A 13102-nucleotide genomic window follows, 5' to 3' on the forward strand; every position below is an offset into this window, starting at 1 on the left:
TCTCTCTCTCTCTGTACTGGGGATTGACCCAGGAGCTCCTAACCACTGAGCCACATCCCCTGCCCTTTTTTATTTGGAGACAGGATCTTGCTAAGTTGCTGAGACTGGCTTTGAACTTAGTCCTCCTGCCTCAACCTCTGGAGTGGCCACTGCCCAGCATCAGTCCTCTGTCTCTTTGTCTTGGCCGCTGCCTTTCTCCTATCTCTATTTCTCTTTGTCCTTCTTTTTGACTCATTTTCTTTGCCCAGCTTTCTGACTTTCCATCGCTCCGTGTCTGTCATTCTCTTTCTTTCATTTCTTGCCTCGGGATTTTTAATGCCTTCCACTGGCCCTCCTTCCACTGGGCCTCTGGAGCCTCTTCAGTCTGGAACCTCCGGAGGGAGAGAAGGGAGCCCTCGCACCCAGCTTTCTCAACTGGATGAGGGCCCAGATTTCCTTTAGTCCCCAAGGACGACTTAAGCCATTCTGGGACAAGTGGGGAATGGAGAGGGGCACGAGTCCCAGGAGAGGTGAACCTGACCGTCCAGCTGGGAATTGACTGTGGACAGATGAGGGAGCAGCAGTCCTGGCCTGTGGCCTGTGCTAGGACACGTGGAGGCGGGAATGAGCTGTGTGACGGTCAAGTCCCAGTACTCCTTGTCCCCTGCCTACTTCTTGTCCATGTGGGGAATTCAGACTCCTCCCTCCCTGAAAAAACAAGAACAGCTTGGCCTAGCAGAAGCTCAGGGCAGGGATGGGGGGTGTGGGCTAGGGGAGTGCAGGGGCCCACAGGCACTGGGACAGGCCGAACCCAAAGAACTACATGAGTCAAGTTCATCCACCCGTAAGTGCCTCTTTCTCCAATGTTTCAAACTCAGATGCTTGAGGGTCTCAACAAGTGATGTTAGAGGGTCACAGAAGCTGGACGAGAAAATCAAAGTATAATGAAAGACATTCCACCTAAGGGATGGGGGTGGAGCAGAAAGGGGAATCTCATTTTAAATAATAATGTATTTTTTACAACACATCTGGCCTGTGAGCCACCGGTTTTAATCCCAGGGGTCTAGCTCAGTTTGCATAAATGGGAAGGGAGGCTCCTTCTTGACCTGACCCCTGCCCACCTCGCAAGCTTTGGGAGGAGTTGAATTCCCAAGAGCCCCCTGTGTCCTATCAGGAATCAGACTACAAGTACTACTCTCCAGGATTGTCCGAGAGGTGGCTAAATAAATGGTTATATATGTTAAGTGCCCAGAATGTCACCCATCATATAGCAAGGGCTCAGTCACTGTTACAACCCTGGGCCTCCAAGAAGTGCTGAGTTCTTCCACTGGTCAGATGGTGAGGGCAGATGGCCAGGTCTTGTTCTTTACCAATTCTCTCTCCCAGGGTGGAGGAGGCGGCCAGACTCTAGCTCCTCCAACGGAACAGTGAGGAACACCAAGCACAGGGGCAGAGGTGGGAGGGGTGCCAGGACAAAGGGGAGCACACAACCCTGCACCAAAATCATGGACGCCTACATATCACATGGGTGAGTCGTGCAGTGTGTGGATCATAACTCAATAAAGCTGGGGAGAAAAACAAAACCACTCTACAAAGGGGGCCAGGAAGTGACGGCAGCTGACACTGGGAAGCCAACCCAAACACTAACCCTCACTCATTCATTCAACAAATATTTTCCATAATACTTGCTTTGTGAGTGTCGGGAACACAAACAAACTCTAACCCAACCCTAGGGGGTGGGAACTAGAGGAGCTGTCTGGGCTGAGACCTGAGCAAGGTTGGGAAGGAGCCAGATGAAGTGGTGGGGCATGGTGCTCTGGTGGCAGGCCCAGAGTCAACAAAGACCTTGGGGTAAGAAAGGCAAATAAAGGCCTCTCTTTTGGTGTGTCAGTTTTGTGTTGGACAATGCTGGTGAGTGACATTTGAGGTGCCTACGCAATCCCTGGCCTCTGCTTTTATGGTGCTGGAGATGCAGGCACAAGGCCACCCGCGCCACTCCTTGCTGAAGATGGAGGCTCCGGCAGAGAGGTGAGGGCTGTATGGGGAAGGTCAGAGGCACGCGGTGCTGGGAAGAGGTAACTGGTCTCACCTGACAGATGAAGAAAGGCTTCCTGGAGAAAGAGCCCCCCAGTCTGGGGTTCGCGATTCCTTTGGGAATCTGTGGAACAGTCTGGACATTCACAGAAGAAATCTCAAATGAATGTTGTAGGTAATTTCCAAATATTCCCATTCCTCCCTGGCAAGTTCCCGTGGCCATCCCATTTCCCCCACAGCTTGTTGCATGGATGGAACGGGAACAGTAGGGATCAACAGTGCTAGAAAACTCTGAGCTCGAATTTCAGCCTCCTGGGGATGGATGGAGATGTGGGAGCCGTCCTCTGAGCCACACATCCCTCACACCCCGGCTGGGCCTGGAGATTGTGCCAAGGATCTAGTTTTTCTCCTGCCTACGTCCCCCACATTAATCTCCAGCCCCGGCCCTGAGGCTTTTGGCACTGACCGGGATCGACGCGTACTCCTCTGGAATGTCCAAAGGGAACTTGTCCAGCCGGTCACAGCGCCCGCGGAACAAGCGCCACAGCGCCCCCTAATGGTCGCAACACGCTATTGCTCCCCAAGCCGGCAACGGCCCCTAGTGGCCGATGCTCATACAGTCATCAGCGAGCGCTGAGCAGGACAGCCCTTAGGTCTGCATAATGGGGTCCTTCTCTTGGTGGTGGGCATCGTCACCATCACCTTTTTTTTTTTTTTTTTTTTTTTTTTGCGGTGCTGGGGATCGAACCCAGGGCCCTCTGCTTGCAAAGCAAGCACTTTACCAACTGAGCTATCTCCCCAGCCCAGTCACCATCACCTTTAACAACAAACACATAAACAATGCTTTCTATGTGTCCGACACTACGCTAGTTTAAAATATCCTCTCATTTAATTCTCACATCAGCCGTAGTTGAGGGCTGATGGTAATATTATCATCCCCAGTTTGCCCATTGAGAGCCCAGAAAGGTAAGGAAATTTACCCAGGGTCACACAGCTACTAAGAGGCAAAGCATGGATTGAACTTAGGCAGAATCATTTACTGAAATATTCTAAAGTAATCATGAACCCTGCATGGGGTGGTGTGTCTGTAGTCCCTGCACTGGAGAGGCTGAGGCAGGAGAATCTCGAGTGGGCACTGAGTTTAAGACCAGCCTGGGCAACACAGCAACATCTCATCTTTTAAAAGAAAATCCTCTGGAATAGCTGAATCTCAAGATGGAAAGAACCTGGATCTCTGGATGCCCACACCGCCAACCTGACTCATTCTCCCCAGAGCATGATGTGAGAGAGAAATTAACTTTTTAATTTGAACATCAAGTTTTGAAATCTTTCTTACAGCTTGGCTGATTCTCGAGTTGAGTACACGAGAACCACCTGGAGGACTTGTGAAGACAGAATTTGGCTCCACCCCCAATAGCTCCCATGTGGAGACTGAGAATTTGTATTTCCAATAAACTCCCAGGGGTTGGGAGATGATGTGAGAGACCTGCACCTGACCCAGTCTTCAGCACCTGTGGGTCCAGCCATTCCCCAGAACTTTTCAGTAACGTGACATTTTTCCTCACATCAAATCTGTCAGCAATTTCTGTCAGTACTATGTACAAAAAACGATGTCCTATGGGACTGCAAATTGGTGCAACAACTCTGGGAAGCAGGTTAGAGGTTCCTCAGAAAACTGGGAATGGAATTGCCCTTTGACCCAGTTATCCCACTCCTTGGTATATACCCGAAGAACTTAAAATCAGTATACTACAGTGATGCAGCCACATCAATGTTTATAGCAGCTAAATCATAATAGCCAACCTATGGAACGAACCTAGGTGCCCTTCAGCAGATGAAGGGTAAAGAAAATGTGGAACATATACACAATGGAATACTGCTCAGCCATAAAGAAGAATGAAATTATGGCATTTGCCAGTAAATGAATAGAGCTGGAGAATATTGTGCTAAGTGAAATAAACTGATCCCCCCAAACCAAAGACTGAATGTTCTCTCTGATATGCAGAAGCTGACTCACAATGGGGGTGGGGAGTGGAGGTTCACCAGATTGGACAAGGAATTGTGGGGAAGGGAGAGTGGATGGGAATGGGAAGGATAGTGGAATGAATCAGTCATAACTTTCTTAAATTCATATATGAATGTACGACCAGTGAAACTCCACATCATGTACAACCACAAGAATGGGAAGTTATACTTCATGTATGTATGATATGTTAAAATACATTCTATGGTCAAAAGAATAAAAAATGGCATCTTATTCTGTATTGGAGGAAAAGAAAGGCTGCAAATCAAAATATTATCAACATTTTGTCATTCGAAAAAACTGGAATACAAATAGATTAGGAAAACATTGCCTATTAATGTCAAATTTACTGAAGTTGATCACTATGCTATTATTATATAAGAGAAAATCTTTCTCAGGGGCTGTGAAAAAAAAATCAGAGTCTCAAGCATGCAATGCACATGGTCTGTCCCTGAGCTGCACCCACAGCACAAGAATATCTCTATCTTTTTTGTGCGTGTGGTACTAGGGATTGAACCCAAGGATGACCTACCACTGAGCAACATCCCCAGCCCTTTGAATTTTTAAAATGTATTTTTATTTTGAAACAGGGTCTCCTTAAGTTGCTGAGACTGGCCTTAAAATAGTGATCTCCCTACCTCAGCCTCCTGAGTTGCCAGGATTATAGGCATGTGCCACTGTGTTCAACTAAAAATAACCCCATTCATAAGAAATAGAGGGGCTGGGGTTGTGGCTCAGTGGTAGAGTGCTTGCCTGGTATGTGTGAGGCATTGGGTTTGAATCTTAGCACCGCATATAAATAAATGAATACAATAAAAAATGCCCATCAACATCTTAAAAAAAAGAGAGAGAAATAGATACTTGCAGGATGGCACACAGTTGTGATCCCAGCAACTCAGGAGGCTGAGGCAGGAGGATTGCAAGCTTGAGGTCAATTGGGCAACTTTATCTCAAAATTTAAAAAAAAAATGCTGAGGATGTAGCTCAGTGGTACAGTGCTGGCCAGCACGGGTAAGGCCTGGGCTCAATCCTCAGTACCACACTGACACAAAAAGAAAAAGAAAGAAAGAAAGAAAAAAGAAAAACACTGAACATGGAAGTATTTAGGTGTGAAGGGCCGTGGCCTATGTAACCTTAGCCTCAAATGTTCACCAAAATGTCAGGGAAAAAAATGCATACATAATAGAGTAGAGAGCAAATGACAAATGAGGTAAGAAACTTTAACAACGGTGACCTTGAGTAAAAGGTAAATGATTATTCATACAAATTGTTGTCGGGGTTTCTAGAGCCCCCAGCCTTAGACATTGTCAAGATGGCGCCTGACGCTGAGCCAGAGGCGGCCAGCTATACAGTAAACAACCAGCGAATTCCAATGATTGGCTAGTTAACGATGTGACTAGAGCATGCCCCCTCGTGTACCCATCCTGCGCCTGCAGCTGTCCGCGTTTATCTCGTGTACTGTCCCCTGATTGATTGAAGTGTATATAAGCCTGGTGGGTGGGAGAGCGAGGGGGAAAACGGAACGAACGGAGCGGAGGAAGCTGCGGCGACGGCGGCGACGGCGGCCGCGGCAGCAGCGGGAGCGGAGCTGGAAGGAGGGAGTACGCGGGAGTGGAAGGAGCTGGGAAAAGGGAAGCTGAGAGTGTGCAGAAGCTAGGGGTAAGAGAAGCGTAGGAAAGAAACTGTGCACAATAAACTTCCAAAGCTTCAGACGTTTGCCGTGTCTCTCTCTGCGGCCAGAGGGGACCCGATAAATTGTTACTCACCTTGGAACACTTTTGTAAATTTAAAATCATTTCTAAAGAAAAAGTTGAGTTTCCAAGATGGCGGACTAGAGAGGCTGCGTTCCTTGTCACTCTTTAACTCAGGTTTCAAGCAGAGGATATCTGTTTCTTGGTGAGGCAATTTTTGCTGCTTATCGATCCCCTGCTGTTTACCCCATTTGTCTACTGCGATCGCCTGCAGTCTGCCAGCATATCAACTACATTTGAGTGCAGATTGCTCACTGACTGGTGTCTATCATCTGCCATTTGCCTACCTCTTGCCTGCCCATCACCTACCTTTCACCTACGAATCACCTACCTCCTGAGGTCCACCTGCCAATTGTCCACCAGTAGCCAGCAGACGGACCGTAGACTATTGGTGGATCACCAGCTGCCTGCTGTTGCCTGTAAGTCCACAGTCACAGTACCTGCATGTTTGGTTACACGTGGCTGCTGCCATTTTGAGACAACAGTCAGGACCTGTAGGAACCCCTACTGGACTGACTGAGCTCAGTCTTCAGGACCCCTCAACCAAACAGACCACACCTGGCTTCCAGGACCCCCAGCTGACCATGCCCACACTCCAAGCTGCAGCTCCTCATTTGCCAAAACATTTGGAAACCAGAGAGGCCATCTTGGATTCTCCTGGAAGCAGAAGTTCCCGTCTTTAGGTGGGGCAAATCCCATCCTGAGACGCCTGCTGGACACTGGAAGTTCATTGTCAGGTACCTCTCATGCATCAGGCTACTGAAGACTGGAAGGTTTGAATACTATAGGACTGTTATAGTGTAGATTTTCTTTTTTCTCCTTATTGAAAAATTTTAAGTTTTTATTTCTTTACTTTTCTCACTCTCTTTTCCTTTTTGTTTACCTGTTCCCTCAGAGTCTCTTTCTCCCTTTTCACATGCTAAAATCCAACTTCTTTTGATTACACTTTCACCAATCCTATGACCTAGAACTTCTATATACTCCTTTCTTATCCCATTAACAGTTACATCCTACACTCCTCCCCATCCTCTTTGTCCTCTATTAGAAACTGCAGACCTTATTGCAAATCTATTTGTTATACTCTAAGTAATAATTGAATTCATCCTCTCTGTTTTTTATGACAATATTGTTAACATCTTCATAGGGGCTATTTGGTTTAGGGCTCCATATTGTCTCTACTGGGCACTGCTAATGTTGATCTCCCCCTTAAAGAAAAGATTTTGGGAACCTATAGGATCACTATAAGCCTATGGGGGGAAACTAAAATACCCCAGATCTGCACTGCTAGAGGGGAAGATACATGAATAACATGAAAGAACAAGAGAAGAAAATGTTCCAAATAAACCTAGATTCTACATTAATAGAATCCAGTGACAGCATGATAGAAGAAATATCAGAAAAGGAGTTCAGAATATACATAATTAAAATGATGTGTGAAGCAAAGGATGAGATAAGAACAAATGCAGGCAATGAATGATCACTCCAATAAGCAATTGAAAGAGCAACTGCAGGAAGCAAAAGATCATTTCAACAAAGAGATAGAGATTCTCAAAAAACAAACAAACAAACAGAAATCCTTGAAATGAAGGAAACAATAAACCAAATTAAAAACTCAATGGAAAGCATCACCAACAGATTAGATCACTTGGAAGACAGAACGTCAGACAATGAAGACAAAATATCTAATCTTGAAAATAAAGTTGACCAAACAGAGAAGATGCTAAGAAATTATGAACGGAACCTCCAAGAACTATGGGACATCATGAAAAGATCAAATTTAAGAATTATTGGGATTGAGAAAAGCACAGAGATACAAACCAGAGGAACGAACAACCTATTCAATTTGAAATCATATCAGAAAATTTCCCAAACCTGAAAAACAAAATGGAAAATCAAATACAAGAGGCTTACAGAACACCAAATGCACAAAATTACAACAGATTCACAGCAAGGCACATTATAATAAAAATGCCTAACATACAAAATAAAGACAGGATTTTGAAGGCTGTGAGAGAAAAGTATCAGATTACATATAGGGGACACCAATACAGATATCAGCAGATTTCTCAGCCCAGACCCTAAAAGCTAGAAGGACCTGGAACAACATATTTCAAGCTCCGAAAGAACATGGTTGCCATCCAAGAATCCTATACCCAGCAAAACTAACCTTCAGATTTGAAGATGAAATAAAATCCTTCCATGATAAACAAAAGTTAAAAGAATTTACAAATAGAAAACCTGCACTAAAGAATATTCTCAGCAAAATATTTCATGAGGAGGAAATAAAAAACAACAATGTAGGTCAGCAAAGGGAGGAACTACCTTAAAGGAAAAACCAATCAAAGGAGAAACCAAGTCAAGTTAAAAACCAAAAATAAACCCAAATGACTGGGAATACAAATCATATCTCAATAATAACCCTGAATGTTAATGGCCTAAACTCACCAATCAAAAGACAGAGTATAACAGATTGGATTAAAAAGAAAGATCCAACAATATGCTGCCTTCAAGAGACTCATCTCATAGATAAGGACTTCCACAGACTAAAGGTGAAAGGATGGAAAAAAACCTACCACACACATGGACTCAGTAAAACAGTGGGGGTTTCCATCCTTCTTTCAGATAAAGTAGACTTCAAGCTAAAGTTAGTCAGAAGGGATAAAGAAGGACATTTTCATACTGCTTAAGGGAACAGTATTATAAATCAGGAAGGCATAACGATTGTAAATATTTATGCCCCAAAACAACAGCACATCCATGTACATCGAACAAATCCTTCTCAATTCCAGGAATCAAATAGACCACAACACAATAATTCTGGGTGATTTTAACACACCGCCGTCACCACTGGATAGATCTTCCAAACAAAAACTAAACAAAGAAACCATAGAACTCAATAACACAATCAATAACTGAGAATTAAAAGATGTATATAGAATATCCCATCCATCAATGAGCAATTACACTTTCTTCTCAGCAGCACATGGAAACTTCTCAAAAATAGACCATATGTTATGCCACATAGCAACCCTTAAGAAATGCAAAAAAATAGAGATACTGCTTTGTGTTCTACCAGACCATAATGGAATGAAATTAGAAATCAATAACAAAATAAAAAACAGAAATTACTCCAACATCTGGAGACTAAATAATATGCTATTGAATGAAGCAAGGATAACAGAAAATATCAGGGAGTAGATAAAAAAAATTCTTAGAGGTCAATGAGAATGATGATAACAACATATCAAAATCTCTGGGACACTATGAAAGCAATACTAAGAGGAAAATTCATTGCATGGGGTGCATTCAAGAAAAGAAGAAAAAGTCAACAACTAAATGACCTAACATTACAGCTCAAAGCCCTAGAAAAAGAAGAACAGAATAACAGCAAAGGTAGTAGAAGACAGGAAATAATTAAAATCAGAGCTGAAATCAATGACATTGAAACAAAAGAAACAATTCAAAAAATTGACAAAATGAAAAGTTGGTTCTTTGAGAAAGTAAACAAAATAGACAAATCCTTAGCCACACTAACAAAGAGAAGGAGAGAGAAAACTCAAATTACTAAAATTCATGATGAAAACAGAAATATCATGATAGAAACCACTGAAATACATAACATAATGAAAAGCTACTTTGAAAATCTATACTCCAACAAAATAGAAAATATCAAAGACATTGACAAATTTCTAGAGACATATGATGTTCCCAAAGTGAACCAGGAAGACATATATAATTTAAACAGATAAATTTCAAGCAATGAAATAGAAGAAGACATCAAAAGCCTACCAACCAAGAAAAGCCCAGGACCAGACAGATTCTCAGTCGATTTCTACAAGACCTTCAAAGAAGAACTCATTCCAAAGTATTTTGGGAAATAGAAAAGGAGGGAACCCTGCCAAACTCATTCTATGAAGCTAGTATCACCGTCATACCCAAACCAGGCAAAGACACATCAAGGAAGGAAAATCTTAGACTGATATCTCTGATAAATATAGACGCAAAAATCCTTAACAAAATCCTGGCAAATTGCGTACAAAAACATATTAAGAAGATAGTGCACCATGATCAAATGGGGTTCATCCTGGGAATGCAAGATTGGTTTAACATCTGGAAATCAATAAATGTAATTCATCAGATCAATAGACTTAAGGTTAAGAATCATATGATTATTTCAATTGACTGAGAAAAAGCATTCGACAAACTACAACACCCCTTCATGCTCAAAACACTAGAAAAAATAGCGATAGTAAGAACATACCTGAACATTGTAAAGGCTATTTATGCTAAGCCCACAGCCAACATCATTCTTAGTGGAGAAAAACTGAAAGCATTCCCTTTAAAAGCAGGAACAAGACAGGGATGCCCTCTTTGACCACTTCTATTCAACATTGTCCTCGAAATACTAGCCAGAGCAATTAGACAGACTAAAGAAATTAAAGGGATATGAATAGGAAAAGAGGAACTTGAGCTGTCACTATTTACTGATGACATAGTTCTATATTTGGAGGATCCAAAAATCTCCACTAGAAAACTTCTAGAACTAATTAATGAATTCAGCAAAGTAGCAGAATATAAACTCAATACACGTAAATCTAAAGCATTTTTATTCGTAAGCGATGAAACATCTGAAAGGGAAATGAGGAAAACAACTCCATTCACAATAGCCTCAAAAAAAAAAAAAAAAACTTGGGAATCAATTAACCAAAGAGGTAAAAGATCTCTACAATGAAAACTACAGAACATTAAAGAAAGAAATTGAGGAAGACCTTAGAAGATGAAAAGATCTCCTGTGTTCTTGGACAGGCAGAATTAATATTATCAAAATGGTCATACTTCCAAAGGTGCTATACAGATTTAACACAATTCCAATTAAAATCCCAATGACATTTCTCATAGAAATAGAGAAAGCAATCATGAAATTCATCTGGAAGAACAAAAGACCCAGAATAGCCAAAGCAATCCTGGGCAGGAAGAGTGATGCAGGAGGTATCACAATACCAGACCTTAAACTCTACTATAGAGCAATAGTAACAAAAATGGCATGGGACTGGCACCAAAATAGACAGGTAGACCAATGGTACAGAATAGAAGACACTGAGATATGCCCACATAAGTACAGTAACCTCATACTAGACAAAGGTGCCAAAAACTTACAATGGAGAAAAGATAGCTTCTTCAACAAATGGTGCTGGCAAAACTGGAAATCCATATGCAGTAAAATGAAACTAAACCCCTGAACAAAACTCAACTCAAAATGGATCAAGGATCTAGGAATTAGACCTGAGACCCTTCACCAAATAGAAGGAAAAGTAGGCCCGAATCTCCATCACGGTGGCTTAGGACCAGACTTCCTTAACAAGACCCCCATAGCCCAAGAAATAAAAGCAAGAATCAATAAATGGGACAGATTCAAACTAAAAAGTTTTTTCTCAATAAAAGAATCAATAATGTGAAAAGAGAGCCTACAGAGTGGGAGAAAATCTTTTCCACACACACTTCAGACAGAGCACTCATCTCTAAAGTTTATAAAGAACTTAAAAAGTGAACTGGGGAGATAGCTCAGCTGGTAGAGTGCTTGCCTTGCAAGCACAAGGCCCTGAGTTCGATCCCCAGTACCGCAAAAAAAAAAAAAAAAAAAAAAAAACTTAAAAAGTTACACCCAAAATACAAAAAACCCAATCAATAAATGGGCTAAGGAACTGGGCAGATACTTCACAGAAGAAGATATACAGGTGATCAACAAATATATGAAAAAGTGATCATCATCTCTAGTAATTAGAGAAATGCAAATTAAAACCACCCTAAGATTTCATCTAACTCCAATTAGAATGGCTATCATCAAGAACTGAAGCAATAATAAGTGTTGGTGTGGATGTGGGGAAAAATACACACTCATACATTGCTGGTGGAGTTGCAAATTGGTGCAGCCACTCGTATGGAGATTCCTCAGGAAACTTGGAATGGACCCACCATTTGACCCAGCTATCCCACTCCTCAGTTTATACCCAATGGACTTAAAATCAGCATACTACAGTGACACAGTCACATCAGTGTTCACAGCAGTTCAATTCACAATGGCTAGATTGTGAAACCAATCGAGATGCCCTTCAATTGATGAATGGATAAAGAAACTGTGGTATGTACACAATGGAATATTACTCAGTCATAAAAAAGAATAAAATTATGACATTTGCTGGTAAATGGATGAAGTTGGAAAATATCATGCTAAGTGAAAACCAAAGGCTGAATGTTTTCTCTGATAAATGGATGATGATATATAATGAGGTGGGGTGATGGGGGGAAGAGAAGAATGAAGGAACTTTGGAAGATGTAGAGGAAAATGGGGTGGGAGGGAGTGGGGGACAGATAGATAGTAGAATGAAACAAACAGTATTACCCTATATATATGTATGATTACATGAATGGTGTGAATCTACATTGTGTCCAACCATAGAAATGAAAAGTTGTACCCCATTTGTGTACAATGAATCAAAATGCGATCTGTAAAAATTTTTAAAAAGGAAGGAAAAAAAAAGAAAAGAAAAAGTTAAGGAGACGGGCACGGTGGTGCACACCTATAATCTCAGCCTCTCCCAAGGCTGAGGCAGGAGGATTGCAAGTTCAAAGCCAGCCTCAGGGGTCTGAGGTTGTGGCTCAGTGGTGGAGCACTTGCCTGGCATGTGTGAGGCACTGGGTTTGATTCTCAGCACTGCATATACATAAATAAGTAAATAAGATAAAGATTCATCACCAAAAATCAAAACAAGACAAAACAAAAGACTAGCCTCCACAACTTAGTGAGACCCTGTCTGTAAATAAAATATAGTAAAGGGCTGTACCTGTGATTCAGAGGTTAAGTCCCCTGTGTTCAATCCCTGGTACCAAAAATAAATAAATAAAAGTCAAGGGGTTGGGTGTGACTCCATGGTAGAACACTTGCCCAGAAGGCCCCTGGGTTTGAGCCCCAACACTGGGGAAAAAAGGGAAAGAAATGACAAATGAGGAGAACAGGATCTGAGGTTGTGGCTCAGTGGTGGAGCGCTTGCCTGGCATGTGTGAGGCCCTGGGTTCGATCTCAGCACTGCATATGATTAAGTTAATAAAATAAAATAAAGATCCATTGACAACTAAAAAACGTTTTTAAAAAAATGAGAAAGCAAAGGAAAATGATAGGAGTGGATGAAATACACAGTTGGTCCTGTGCACACACAAAGCTGGCTTCGGGGTCAAGCACTTCTTGCCACCTCTACTGCTTCTACCCTTGTTTGTCCCTCCTGCTGGGCCTCTGGCTGCCACCCCCACCCCTCGTGCA

This window comes from Sciurus carolinensis, chromosome 16 (assembly GCF_902686445.1).
Source record: "Sciurus carolinensis chromosome 16, mSciCar1.2, whole genome shotgun sequence".
Lineage (NCBI taxonomy): Eukaryota > Metazoa > Chordata > Mammalia > Rodentia > Sciuridae > Sciurus > Sciurus carolinensis.